The sequence below is a fragment of the Nothoprocta perdicaria genome, unplaced genomic scaffold (assembly GCF_003342845.1).
Source record: "Nothoprocta perdicaria isolate Ctin4 unplaced genomic scaffold, notPer1 scaffold_178, whole genome shotgun sequence".
In the NCBI taxonomy this organism is placed as follows: Eukaryota; Metazoa; Chordata; class Aves; order Tinamiformes; family Tinamidae; genus Nothoprocta; species Nothoprocta perdicaria.
Window position 1 is genome coordinate 1,605,729 of NW_020454960.1, and position 11,070 is coordinate 1,616,798.

The following is an 11,070-nucleotide window of genomic DNA, read 5'->3' on the forward strand; positions in this document are numbered from 1 at the left end:
TCCATTGGGTTCCTTCCTCTCACATCAGCTTTCATTCCTCAGACTCACCAGCTACAACCCAAGAGGGTCACAGAGAGAAGAGCAACTCGCAATCCATCCTTTCTTGTTAGCACACCTCCAAGATTGAATTAGATGTACTGTACCTAGTGGGAATATTGTAACAAACCACACATGCAACCACTGCACTTAAGTAGCAGGTAAACGCTCTCCTGATTTACAGTTTTGTTCTGCTTCTTAGTCACGCGCCATTAATCAGCAAGAAGCTGCAAGAAAATGGGCTTGATTGTTCTCAGGCTAATTAATGCACATCCTTCAGTAAACATTGGGATAATCTGCATACCTGGAAGGCAGAGCACATATTTTGGCTTGTGCTTGCTGGACCGTGCCTGGCTCTCCTGCAAAGAACAATAAGACCTTGAGGTAAAACAATTACAACTGGCTCTGCTATCGAGCCACCGAGTTCTTATCTAATGGATGGATTACAGCAGCACTGCTTGTGTCTGAAAGGGCAGATGGAACGCATGCCCTTTTTTCTCCTTTTTTTTTTTTTTTTTCTCCTTTCTTTTCTTTCCTTTTTGGCCAGGAGCAGTTCAATCCTCAGCACATCCCATTTCTCCAACACCCTAATAGACTAGTTGGGAGGACAAGCGTTGCGGGTCAGAATGTAGCTTGAAACTTAACCTTTGCTCTGCTCTGTTTAATTTATTTCTGCTGCCTCCCCCTTCATTTTAGACCCCACTTTTCCTGCAGCTTCCACGAAGGCAGAAAGGCACGAAAAGGAGCAAACGCGGTGGCTCAGCCCACGTGGGGTTTTGCTCCACTTCTTGTGTCCTGCTTGCATGCAGGCGCTTTGTTCTCTTATTTCTGATGTGAGTAACAGATTTTGGAGCCCTGAGAGGAAGGCAAACGGTAAGGATGTTTGGGTCAGTGCACAAGGTGCAAAGCAAAGCTGTAGGCAAAGCAGAGAAGCAACTAAGGGCATGTAAATAACCTGCAGTGTGCTGTCCTTTTTGATTTCTGCTCTTTACATGGCTATCTATATCTGGCTTTGAAACACTGGTGCAAACTCTATGGCTATTGCAAAAAGACACAATATTCCAGTTTAAGTGCATGTATTTTTTACAGGAAAGGGAGGTTTGCGTCACAGCATTGCAGATGCATTGCTATGAAAATGTGGAGCAGCATTAATAAAACCAGAAAAAAAAAAAAAAAGATATGTGATTTTCTCTTTCAGTGCTTAAAGTTTTTGACACACATTCCCCAGCTCAGGCTGGAATCCCTTGTTTTTACCTTCCAAGCAAAACTTATGTTTTCCCTCTATCTTTCTTCCTCATTCAGTCAAAATTGTTTAGCTGTTTATGAGTGCAGTTATATGTGCTTCATAAAAGGAAAAAGGTCCCTTCCAACCTTAAATATTCTGAAATATTCTGAAATATTCTGAAATATTCTGAAAAAAAAAAAAAAGAGAGAAAATCTCAATATTACAGCTTTCTGAGATAGCTTTGTTGACATTTACAATTTGCCCTGTTCTTTGACCTTAACAGCAAGCCTAGTTTTTGCCAGCTTTAACAAAATGTGCCCGTAAAGCACAAGTGGTGCATGATTGAAAACATAACCTACACTTAGGAAAATGCTCCATTAAGACGTTGACCTATAAGATTTTACCTGGAAGTGCAAAGGACATAGACCCCACTATTTTATGCACATGTGTAATGGCTAGTGTTGAGGTGATATCCCTTCTGTATTGGTGCAGCGAATAATTTTCTCTTTTCTATCCTTTACATTTTCAGGTGAGGTTCATCATGCTCGTGGCTAAAGGTGCTTCACCTCAGCTTGGTTTTGTTATTTGAAGGTCTCCACCAGAATCTGAGCTGCAGTTAAAACCCCGGAACTTGATGATGACGGTAGAATTGTGGTCATGTCTGTGGGCCTACCCAAGGGGTAGATGCTTTCTGAGACAAATCATCTCTTCTGGCAAAATTACGCTATTTCTGCCATAAGGAAGCAAGGTCTAGGAGCTTGTGAGTAGCTGTTGTCACCACTCTGCTGACTTGCACCACCTTCATCCCTCCCTTTAGAAAGCAGAGCTCCTCACTGAGAGTCTACATAGGAATCTGATGTCTAAAAATAGCCGCTATGTCACTTAAGGGTTTTAACTAGAAAAGGAAAAAAAAATCACTAAATCAGTTTTAGAAACCTTATGTTATTATTTTTTCTCATTATTGCCAAAAAAAAAAAAAAAAAAAAAAAAAAAAAAAAAAAAAAGCTCATGTTCTGCCTGTTTACTGAAGTCAAAGAGGTTTGTTTGAGTTGAAAGCAGCTCTCCCAGAGGACGTGGTGCCCAGGCTGTATTTATCCCTTCCAAGCAGTATATTCAGTTCCGACGGGTGCAGCTCTGCCAGCACTGCAGAAATTTGAAGATGCTCCTCTCTGAGGTATTACTGTTTGAAGTTTCATCCCGTAGGGTTAGCTTTGTTAAGTACTTTTGAGTTCTGCAGCATCGCTTTGCAGCAAAAGTTAGCCTTTCTATGCTGCTCTGCCAGTTTATTTATAGTTCAAAAGTTCAAATGGCTTCACTTAATTGGAAAACACCCATCATCATTCTCTGGGCATATTGATATCCTGTACATTTGGTGGGATTAGTGACTTGGGTGAGTTTCTGAGGTGACCTTTGTTAATAAGATACATTCTCCATAATGGGCTACTTGTAGTTTCCAAGAGCAATTTGCATGACAACCAGCTAGACTTTGCTAATCCTGCACTGAAAGGATCCTTTGTTTGGATCATACCTGAGCGCCAGGCTGAAAGCTGTGGCCTTTCAGCCCTTTTGGAAGGGGAAGCACTAAATCCCAGCTCTATGATAACATGACAAGCCAGCTAAGGCATTTCTCCAAGCTTTGCTTGACTTTTGCCCAAAAAGTTGCAGGGGTTAAATGGAAGCTGAGATTTCCTCACAGAAAGGTTTTGGTGGGCACATCTTTGGGATTTGAGATAAGGTGTGAAGATGCTCCCAGAATGTGGCATTTAAAGCATATGATCACAGAGTGCTTTGTGGTCAAAGATGTCTCACAAGGCCTTCCCCACCAAGTAGTGTCAGGTTCTGGCCTTGCTGAAGGGGTTGCAGGTTGACTTTGGCACAATACCAAGGTTTGGCCTTGAGTGGCCTGTAATTTCTGCAGGACAGATGGAGGAACAGACCTGTCCTTCTGCAGCTCTGGTGTAGGGCCTGCTGCTTGTTCAGCTTGGGAGGGTAGCAAAAATGAAGTGGTCAGTGGGAGCTTGACAGCACCAGTTTTAACAAAATATAGTTGCTTGTTGCAAATGGCTGAGAAAAAGCATAGTGGACATTGCTGGAGAAGTCCATCTCCAGTGGGACATGCAGTGCAGCTCTGTTGACGTGTTCCTGCTTCCTGCATCTAAACACGTGCAGCTTCCTGTTTACTTCCCAGCAAACTTTATTCTAACATCACTAAAGCAAAGCTCTATAATTTATGTAGAGGCTCTCTTTGGGTTTTCCTCCAGTTAATCCAAATTTATTACAAAAAAAAAAAATATTGACAGACCAGAAAATGCAAATCCTGAATTGCATTCTTATCACTTATTAAATATTTTAAATAAACAGTGTTTAAAACCAAATTAGATTCTGTGAAAATGCAGAAACTTCATTGTTATTAACCAAAATATACTAAGAATCTGCTCGCAAGGATGTCACAGTAAACAATGCAGCATATCTTAAAGTACATATAAAATCTGCAAAGCAAATTCAGCTGGTGAGCTTTACCAATGTTATATTCAAAATACAAGTAGGGAAAGTTACCTGGCAAATACTTTTTCTTTAAGATTTATAGGATTTCCTGAACAGCTGGAGAAATGGGATGTTTGGAGCTGCAGACAAACAGGTTTCTTCGGGAGAGTGGCAAGGTTTCATTTATTAGGATCAAAAGCCAAGACAAACTCATGGCCCTTTGCAAAGGTTCACTAGCAAGTATCCTCTGAGCCTAGAGGAAAAATAAGATTGTTCTTATGGACATTTTTTCCCTCTTAGAGTAAATGAAAATTATATGCAGGAAGCATTATCTATTCTTGGGGTCTTGTTGTTGTTTTGGTGTGCTTTTGGAGTTTTTTGTTGTTGTTATTTTTATAACGTACTTTTAAATTCTTTTCATGTTAGTAAAATGAAAGTTCGGAATGTCTAGACAGAGAGGCAGGAAGGCAAGGAGAAAAGATATACTGATAAGAAGAAATGTGAGTTTCTCAGTCATTTCTCTTTGTGCCTGTCACAGGAAATTTAAGAGGTGTGATATGAAATGGATATTCCAAAAAAAAAAATTTGAAGTAAGACTAAAACTTACTTCGCTTAAGCTACTATACAACTTTATATACTATGTATATATATAAAAAAATATAAATATATATATATACACACACACACACACTATACAACCTTGACATTTTCACATATTCCAGCCCAGCTGAAGCTGAGCCTATTTCAGTTTCTGAACAGACTCACCCTTTCACTCATCCATTTCTGTTGAACCTGGTGGTTTGTAGAGGGAAAAAAAAAGCGAATTAATTTGTAAGAATCTTCCTCAGCAGAAGCTATGGGCAAGAAAAAGCATAATGAGGTATTCATTTTGACTTGTCCTATTCTGGCTATGATAAATAGCCACCTCTTGACTTTGAAGTATCAGGACTTTTGTTTCTCTTCTCAAAATTGAATTTTACTGAAGGAATTGCAGGTTCTTGTCCTAATGAAGATATTTCCTAATGAAGATATTTTAGATGCATAATGTTTACAATGATTTGTTGCCTAGTCATGTTTCTCTGTTAACCTACCTACAAGGTAAGTTACTCCAATCTCCATCAGGACTCTCAGGCCTATGTACTCCCTCCTTATACTTCTGCAATGCTAAGAGATTTCCATAGGGTCAATATATGGTAAGAAATGCTAGCCAGGAACCCAAGAAGAACTCACAGTCATGCACACCATCTTCAGCAAAAACAAATTTCAAGAAGGAAGCAGAAAGATTTCATGGTTCCCAAAGACGGAGCTCAAAAGTAAAATGAACAGCTTTACTATTTTACACTCTTTTGCTACCAGTGATTTATTTTATTTATTTTTATTGTCATAAAAAAAGTTGATGCTTTCCTAGCAGCTTTGAGCTCAGAGCAAATCCTTCATTTAAACGTGTCCTCAGCAGAACACGTTCTTGCCAACTCTGCAAACAGGGAGTCGCTTCCATCTGCTGGAAATGGAAAATACCTCAGGAACAGATGCCAAAGGTCTCCCTCGGGTCCTGGGATCACTTGGAGAAGGCCCTGTGTGTTCCAGAACACTGCAAGGTAGTTTTACAACCTTCACCTCAAAGGGAGAGGACAGGATGGCAGAAAATAGCATCCTGTTCCACCGTAGAGCTTCTTCAAGCACTCTGCAAACACTAGTGATTTTGTGGTCTCCAACTCTATGTAAAGGGTTAGTGGCAATTTAGTGCTGTTCCATTAAAAAAAAAAAAAAAACTCTGCTGTGCATCTTAAGAAACAACATGTCTAGATATTAAGCTTTTTAAGTGACGTTAAAAGGCAGTTATCAACTGCATCATTTAAATGCACCACTTGAAAGAATTAAATGACTACTGAAGATCATCCTAAAGCACACATTTTCCATGTAATAATAATAAAGCCCATTGTTACTGGGCAGAAGGATGCACAAATCTTCAGTATGCTATGATTAAATATTCATTTTTTTTATATTTGACTAGAACAACGTGCTTGCTGTTGTAGAAGATCCTCAAGAGACAGAATCATGTCCTTATGTATTTCTCTTTGCTATTTGGCACTCAGGTTTCACTAAGAATGTTTGAAGTTTTTCCACCCTTCCCTAACATTCTCTATTTTGATCTTTTTTTCATTTCTTCATCTTAGGAAAAATGAAAATGAATGTGTTTCCTTACAGTTTGCTATTTGAGACATGAGATTCGGTGTCTGACCTGGGCTGCTTCATAGGACTTGGGATCACAACAGTATTTCAGTTCTCCAGCAATAGGATTCGTCCTTGTAATAATGCTTCAAGTATTGGTAAGCACATAACAAAAATAATACATAAGTAACTTTTTTTTCTGCAAAAAATCAAGTAGTTAAGGCAAAACATTGCTTTTCTCTGAGTGTTTCTGTGAGTAAAACTGGAGCTCAAGTGAACAGCAACCCAAAAAAGTGCAAAAAGTATGAAAGCTGTATAAATTCAAGCAACTTGCTGCACAATCTTCAGAGGTGTGCAGCTTTCCTCTGAAAGGGTCTCAAATGCCCTCATTGAAACCTTCATTAAACTTCACTCTTTCAAAGTCAGTAGTCTGTCTGAGCTTTTTGTTCACACTTGTTTCTTTAGCTTCTTTATTGATAAATGCCAAGGCCAGAAGAGACGCATCTTCCTGGCATGTGTGCAACATATCATCAAATTTTATCTCTTAACCATGCCAAAACAGAAAGGCTTCCTCTCCTTTGTGAACCGTGTCGAAAATGCCAGAAGCTCAGAGTATATAATTTAATTTTAACCACATCACTTATCTCACAGATGTCAACAGGACCCTTCACACAAGTGCCCTCCTGTAAGTGCACGCACTTATAGCTTGCTGATTTGGAATAATAAATTCCACATTAAAATTGAAATGATATGGCTGGATTTTTACTTATTTTGATGTGTCCAATTAATATTCCAGGCAAAAGTGCAAGCTTAGATCTACACTTAATATATAGACAGAAAGCTATAACTTTGGCTGGAACTGGGATCGTTCTCTCATAAAAGGCCCCTATGAAATCTTTAATCCCTCTTAGCATTAAAGTTTGTTTCTGTATTTCATGCAAAAGCTGTTTTCTCCAGCAGCACAGAGACGAAAGGAAGTTCTCATTACGTCAAGGATTTCTTAACCCAGAAGTAATATAAGGTAAAAAATATCCCCCTCAGATTAACTTTTCACAAAAGTTGAGGAAACTGAGCTGAGATAAAAATGGTATTAAATGAAAAGAGAGGCTGGACAGCAAAACCTCTCCTTTAGCAAAGAAGATGGAGAAAAAGCTTCACCTGTGAAGAACTGTTACACCAAATGTGACCTGAAGCAAGCCCAAGACACGCTTCAACCTGTTCTTTAAGAAACCAAAGAGTGGAATAATTCAGTAAATGCCTTTTAGCAAATGTGAGCTGAGAAGAAATCCATCATACCTGGACTCTGCATGCTGCAGAAGCGGTGTGGGCCACACCAGCTTTAGGATTAGGGAGAACTGCTTCTGCCCTAGTGATTTACTCTTCTGGATCCATTCAGATGCAGGTGGATTTATTGACATTTACCTGTAGGTTGTGTAATTAGTTCTCCGGGTGAATTTTGCAAATAGAGAACATTTTATTTTCAACTTAAGTTGATTCATCTGCATCTGAGGCTTAATTTCTCAGCTGTGCTGATTACATTTTCTTTTGTGCAGGACTGAGCTTAATAATCCTCCTCTTCACTTAGGTGTAGGATTTTAGTTCATGCTTCTCTCCCCTGCTTTTCTTTTTTCGCTCTTGCAAGGTCAAAGATGGTCCCCAGAGCAACCCAATGATAATTTCAATGGGCAAGAGCGTGAGGAAAATAATTTCTGAAGGATAATAAAAGCATTGGGTCATAGAATAAATCTTTTAGATTGTTTAGTTTCCCTGTTGACTGCTCAGTTTGTTCTTGTCATATTCTACCCTTGTGGCCTCGGGGTCAAGAAGCAAGACTGGGACCACATTGCTCCAGGTATTGAGTAAACTTGGGCTAATGATGCTATTCCCACCCAGATGTTTGTCTGCCAGTGGAGCAATGTTCTGTCCCGATGAGCTCCATTCTCTGCTGAAGACTCACAGAGCTCAAGGTTTCCCCTTTCTGTGGACACCTTGGAGCAGGGAGTGTATTTTGACAGAGATGCTTCCCTTGTGTAGACGTTGCTGGAGATGTCAGGAGGAAATAAATGGTTTCCCTGGAAACATAAACCCATAGTGTCTCAAAGTGAGAATTTTTTTTTTCTGCCTAGGAATTTGATAATTCTCCTAGAGGAAAAGTGGTTGGATGGCCTGGATTGCAGGGGAGCTGCACCCGCCGCTCCTGTTCCACTTAAACTAGGTGGGATGACCCAAGGCAGGGAAGACACATGCCTGTATACACTGCTCATTAGCTTGAATCACTTAGAATATGTTTTTTTTCCACACCCTGTAGTTCCAGGATGTTGTTGGTAAACTCAGCAATTCATATCCTGCACAAGAACAGTATTTCAGCTGGTTGCTGTCATTAAATGTCTTTCTTGTCCCTTCTCATCCCTTCTTCTTTTCCATTTCCTTTATTCCTTCCTTTTCCTTTCTTTTTTTTTTTTTTTTTCCAATAGTTTTCTTAACATGTCGTTAGTCCATGCCTGTTCAGTTCATCCCCATTCTCCATTTTCAAGGGCAGGCTCATTGTTTCTTACGGGCTCATCTGCTCCCACTGCTTCTTTCCCTACTTGAAGTCAATTTGCAAAATTGCAGTTGGTGGCGGTGGAAATAATTGGGATGTCAAAAATACAGTGCTGCAACTTCAGTTAGAGGCATAAGGAGCTGAAGCAGACGAGCCCTTACAAAATAAAGACGGCCTTTTAGTGCAAGCATCCTAAAAAGAGGGGTGAAGAAGAAAGGAAGAGGAGGGAAGAGAAGTGTTTCAAAATAAATGATTTTTTCAGCTATCTTTTTCATGCCTGACCCTGTTGCTTCCACAGAGGTAAAGGTGCTTTGGGGAGGCAGAGGAGCCTTATGCCATTCGCTTCTGACAGTAAAGCAACAGGGAGGGAATGAAAAGTAAATAACAATAATAACTGCAGAGTTGTTAAGAGATTGCGACAGTTAGCACATCCTCAGGTCTTTAGTCTTTTATTCTGTTTCCAGGGCAGAATGAATCCATCCAAGACCAAATTTGTCTTAATTGAACCAGTTCAGTGCTGGATTGTAGCTCTCACCTGAGGAAGGTAAAAACAAGGTAAAAACCCCCTTTCTCATTTCCTTGGCAGTTAGCACTTTGCTAATGCTGCATTCCTGCCAGGAACTAAAACTAAACTATAAAAACTAAATCTCTGAAAATTTTACAGTATGTGGGGTGTGTAAGTAGCTCACACACGTTATTACGCCCGAATTTGACATCCTAATAAGCATTAGGGATGGCATATTTTAGCAATGAGCTGTCCCATTATTTATACAAGAAACTATTGATTCAATGTACAGCGTGGTAATGACATTGCAATGTAAATCTTTATCCAGTAGTGACTGTTTAACATCGCATATTGATGGTACTCTACGAAATACATTTCAATTTCATCCTTTTTTTTTTTTTTTTTTTTGGTGGAGTGTCTATAATAGATTGCAAATTCTTCCTAGCACTGTTACTTACAACTAACTCTCATTTTGCTAAGTATTTTCTGAAAGGGCAATCAATTCTTCAGCTCCAAAAGCCCCACTGAGCAACTCACTGCTCTTTTGTTTTCAGAAAAGGTGCCAATTTAATGTGACCTTGGAATTCCCACATCCCACCCCAAAAACCCCACTGGAGTGGGACATGGAGGAGAAGCCAAAGGACCGAGGCCTGCACTTCTTTAGGTGTTAGGAAACACTCTTCATGCTGCTCTTTCCAGCAACCAAAGGAAAGATAAGGTGAACAAGAGAAAAACAATGTGATTAAGAGAGGAAAGGAGGAGATCCGGTTTCCTCAGTTCTTGCCAAGTGCCCTTGGTAAGTCATTTAAAGTTCCTAAGTGAAATTTTGGCTCTGTTGAGTTAATATAATCACCTTTGTCACCCAGAATAGCTTTTTTTTTTTTTTTTTTTTTTTTTTTCCCCCATCCTCCTTAGTAGTTTGGATAATAACATTTCTTTTTTCCCCCTGGGTTATCTGTGTAGTTTGCAGGGCTTTTGAAAAGGGAATTATCACCTGGAGCACCTCATCTCTGCACTTGCCTCTGGTCATCACTGCTCTCTCAGTACAAATGGCAGTCATAAAAATAATATGTGTTGAGCTCCCAAAAGAAATATGTCAATGTTTTGAGCTCCCAAAAGAAAAACACCCACCAACGAAACTTAAATGGCTTCAGCATTCAGGTCTGAAGGCTTCTTGACTGTGGATGTAGCGCTGGTCTATAAGCACGGTATTTTTTTAAGCAGGATGCAAGAGGTCACTGGGTGAACTTAAGAGCAGCCACAACACCACATCCCTGCTCTCTTCCAAAATCTGTTCTGCCAACACTTAATGTGGACCTACTTTTATCATCTCTGGTGCCCTCTCCTGTCAATGCAACTCAAAAGTGTTCTGATCATCTGCTATTTCTCAGATTGCTCTCCTGCCTGATCTCCAGCACTTGCTTGCTATAAAGGTAAATGTAGATTAAAGAAACAGCTGGAGCCCCATCTTTCACTTCTTTAATATTTCAGGGAGATTTATTATCTTCCAACCCATTCATTTGTCACTTTAATAAGTACCTGAAAAGTTAATTCATTAATAGGAGCAGCCTGAAAATTTCAGCTTCTTCATTTATTAGCCAGGCAGCAATTGTAATTCAGGTAGCAATAAGGGATTGATGAAGAAAGAGTAAATGCCTGAATGGTACAGTAAATGTTATTGAACTCATTTCATCCATGGGTTTTAAGATAATTAATCTTGCATTGTTAATAGCTGGAGATGGGCTGATCAAGCTTTGTGATCTTTGGACATTTCCACGGGAGACTATTTGCACCTTGTCAGTGAGGAAGGGCAATGCAAGGTTAGAGTAAGAAAAGTTTGTGAGGGAAATTAAAATGGATTTTCAAGCTGTTGACAAAAAAAGCCACTGTTATTCTCCTTTCTGTCTCTAAAAAAGGAACATAAAGTCATTCGAGTGGGTGGAAGAATCTCCTTTTCCTTCCTCTTGTTGTTTTTATAAAAAGTACTTGCAAGAAGCAGAAAAGTGAAAATGAGCTGGGATTTTGCCCCTTAAACAAGTTGCAGAACTCAAAGCCATGCTGAATTGCACCAGGCATGGAGGTGGCAGCAGAGGAGAAAAAAAATAT